The following is a 4,176-nucleotide window of genomic DNA, read 5'->3' as shown; positions in this document are numbered from 1 at the left end:
TATGCAACTTACTCTTTCAAGTGTAGTGACTGAGAAACGAGTATCAATTCTACAGACCTGAATGTATAAAAATTATAGCTGATATATTATGAAGGCTTGTAATCAAACAAAACATTCTTGGGGAAATGAAGTTACTGTAAATTATACTTAATGCTGTACTTCAGAGCTTCTTTGACCTCATGCATAGTAAATTACAACATCTGTATGTACAAATATTTTTTTACTCATTTTTAACCCTAAGGATTTAAATACAACTTCAAAGACATGAAGCAACATCAGCTCATTGGTGTAAAAGATCTTTGAAGATATTGCAATGATATGTTATGACTCGAGTTAACTGGTAGACGTAAATCACAATGGGTATATAATACTGATTTCCATCTTGAAGTAATATCCAAACTGCTTGGAGTTTATGGAAAGTGGCAGCCAAAAAAGGGGGAAAAAAAAATAGAATTTCTTTAGTCTTTAAATTTATTGTAATCTGACGACCTGCCAAGTTATCTTTCTAATGAATGTGCATGTGTACAGCATGTATATAATCTGTATAATATATGAAATTTACTCATGTTTTTTTTAAAAAAATGAAAGAGTGAACAGGATTTTACTTTAAACCAGATGTTTAGATAAGGAGAGAAAATAGTGAAAGGAAAAGCAGTACCTAGGACCACAGAAGTGAACCAAGTTATCTGCTGGTGCACCCTTTCACGAAGAATTACAGCATTTAATTTTGAGCAAGAACCTCTCTCAAGGTATATGGTCCTGTAGCTAATCATTCTCTATCTGTCACTATTCTTACCCCATATCACAATGATGTAAGTTATGCTGTGAGAGAATTCTTGTCCTTAGTTACTGCCTTTAATTGTTGGCACTTTGTCTTCCTGTAACTTAGAGAAACAAAATCTCTTTAGGAGTGGTTATATTCTTGTGGAAAGAAAAAAATGCTCAGTTCCTAAAAGCTTTTAGCTGTGTTGGCTTGACCAGTTCTCCTGTTGAGAAGTCAGATTCTCAAATTCTCCTGTTGGCATAGAAGTTTCCACTGCATGTTACAGAAGCAATTCACACATTGAGAGAAGTACATAATACCTCATGATTACAGGCATCACAGTAAAGGTGATAGTTTCAATAAAGCACCAGTCCAAATAACAGTTTCTGGAACTTTGTGGAGAATTAGATGCTTCCTGCAATCACAATTTGTTTCTGTTAGTTATCTCTTTTCTGGGTAGTTTCCACCTATGCTTAGAATTGACCTTTAGCCTGGGAATTATCTGGGAATGGTTGATTATCTTGTTAATCACTTTCTTCACACACCATGCTCTGCATATTTGGAGTTTCTCTTGGCAGAACAGCTTTATGGAGATAAAGCCAAGGTTTATACACATTCCTCTTTCTTCTTTTTCCTGTGCCTTACAGCTGTCTCTCACCATATTCCTGTACCAGGGCCCACCCCATAGTGGAAATAAGGCTATTAGTTTGCTTCTAATTCTTAGAAAGTGGTGATGAGGGACTTCATATTGCCACATCATATGGCATCATATGTCTAGAAGCCACATGCATCCCTGAGAATAATAAATATTAGGTATGCAATGTAGCTTCTCAGAAAGGAAGAGAAATATCTATAGGTGAAGAACAGAGATCTCCTATAAAAATTTGTCTTACAGAGCTGATCAAACAATCTGACTACCCTTCATAACAATCTCAGCCTGACAAAAGTTATGAGAAATATAATCTTACCATCCTTATTTTCAGAGTAGCATATTGTAATACTCATTGGGATTTAACTTTTCTTAAAATTTTACTCATACTTAATTAAGTCTCTGATTTTACATATATCCAATATCTGTCTTGCCAGTTGCTGCTTGATTCCAAAGTTGTCAAGTACATTAAATTATTCCAAGCTTCAAATACTTAGACTCACTTACAGATTCAGGCATTATCTGATGTCTTTTTGAGCATCTCCTGCTTTCTGCAAACTTATTTTAATAACAAAACTTTTACTTACGTATCAGCATTTCTATTCCTCTGTCTCCTGGAAACAAGCAGCAGACTTCCAATCATGGGAGTGGGAACTTACTCAGCTGCATTGTAAGTTGTTATGCAATCAGGGTTCATATCTCAAGCTATTTTGAAAGTGCATTTCTTTCTAGAATATATGCATGGATTAGAGTGTGTAGACCCTGTTGTGTATTACAGAAACAATATAAATATAATCCCATAAGATTATTAAATTCTTAGAAAATTAGAGATTTTTCAAAGTGGATTATAGGAGTCTAAAATATGTCATTATGAACTGTTGCTTGCTTTGACTTTTTCTGGTTTTATTTTTTAGTTTAGAATGGAAGCAAGAAAATTCCAAGAGAACACATTACTCCCCTTGAAATATAAGTTGGCAGGTTTTTTGAAGCAGATAGTCTGGGTTTACCTTTCAATCATTACAGTGAAACTAGATCAAATGGGAATGTAGTTAAGAGAAAATCTTTTTCATATATCAATAGATTCTTAAGGAGACACAATACGTTTTTATTTTCTGTAATTGTGTGAGATAATTCTGATACCAGTATGTATAATGGAACATCAAGGTTTTGTTTAGAGTTTTGTAAGTAACAAAACATTACTTATAATGTACAACATTGAAAGGAAGATGCTTTTTTTTTCCACATAATCTGCTGATGTTTTTTAGAAGTTCAAGAGTCAGGTTGGTTACAACTACATTCTAGAGCATGTTCATGTGGAAAACAACAAATCAGGATATCTGTGTATTCTTCCTGTTAAAAGTTATTTGTATTATAGAATTACTTTACTTTTAAAGAGACATTAGCTGGTAGAGCTGCAGAAGTTGAAAACATAGGTATACTGATGGTTCTTGATAAAAACACATGGTTGTTGCCTCTAAGGCAGTTCAGTGTTGTCACAAAATGGTCTTATTTCTTGGTAGCACTTCTCTACGCACATGGTGTTTTGTGAAATGTTTGGCTAAAAGTTATGTATTTGGAGATTCTTTTATATAGCACGCCTTTGTTTCAAAAGAATTGCTGTCTGACTGGGGATTTTATTATCTCTAAAATGGGCAGGACCCTTCCGCCTGGAGTTGTAATTCTTATTTCAAAGCAGTCAAGCAGGTTATTGGCAAAGATAACAAATAAGGATAAATGGGCAACATGACTGGTGTGACATCCTGAGGATCACTTAGGGCTACTTTATATAATTTATAACTTCACAAAAACAAACATAACTTTATCCTACAAGTCAGCAGGTTGAGGGAGGTGATTCTGCCCCTTTACTCCACTCAGGTGAGACAACACCTGGAGTACTACATCCAGCTCTGGAGCTCTCAACTCAAGAAAGACATGACCTGTTGGAGCAGGTACAGAGAAGAAATAAAAAATTATCAAGGTGCTGGAACACCTCTCAGCTGTGAGGACAGGCTGAGAGAGTTGGGGTTGTTGGGAACAGAAGGCTCCGGGGAGACCTTAACACAGCCTTCCAGTGCTTAAAGGGGGGGCTTATAGGAAAGATGTAGACAGACTTTTTAGCAAGACCTATTGCAGCAGAAGGGGAGATTTAGGCTAGTTATAGGGAAGAATTTTTTTTTCCAGTGAGAGTGGTGAAACATTGGCCAAGGTTGCCCAGAGAGGTGGTATATGCTCCATCCCTGGAAATATTCACAGTCAGGTTGGATGGGGCTTTGAGCAACCTGATCTAGTTAAAGATGTCCCTGCTCTCTGGGGGAGTATTGAGGTAGTTGACTTTTAACTGTCCCAGCACAAACTATTCTATAATTCTATGTTTTTATGTGGATTATGAAAATCTTCAGGAGAATGAAGCTACTATTAGCAATAGAAAGAATTCTTCCTCTGGAGTCAGAGAATTTTTATTTCTTTCCAAGAATACTGGAATATCAAGTAGCAGAACACTTAATATTGTTGAATAGTCTGAATTATTTATTTTCCTTTAGTTTCTAGATAATCCTGTCTTGCTTCTGACTAAATCAGAATAAGATTCAGCTATTCCTTTCACTTACTAATTCTTCTGTGGTTTATTGCCATTCAGTCCCTATCTTTAACGTAGAGGAGTTAAAATTTGTTTCTGGATTTTTTTCTAATAGAAAGCCGAGCTGAAACTTGGCTCTCTTTTTTTGCCTTCTCTGTCATTTTTACCTTTTGTCATCTAGTGGTGATC

Source organism: Merops nubicus, unplaced genomic scaffold (genome assembly GCF_000691845.1).
Source record: "Merops nubicus isolate BGI_N331 unplaced genomic scaffold, ASM69184v1 scaffold203, whole genome shotgun sequence".
Lineage (NCBI taxonomy): Eukaryota > Metazoa > Chordata > Aves > Coraciiformes > Meropidae > Merops > Merops nubicus.
The sequence above is the reverse complement of the archived record's forward strand: the minus strand, read 5'-3'. Positions refer to the sequence as shown.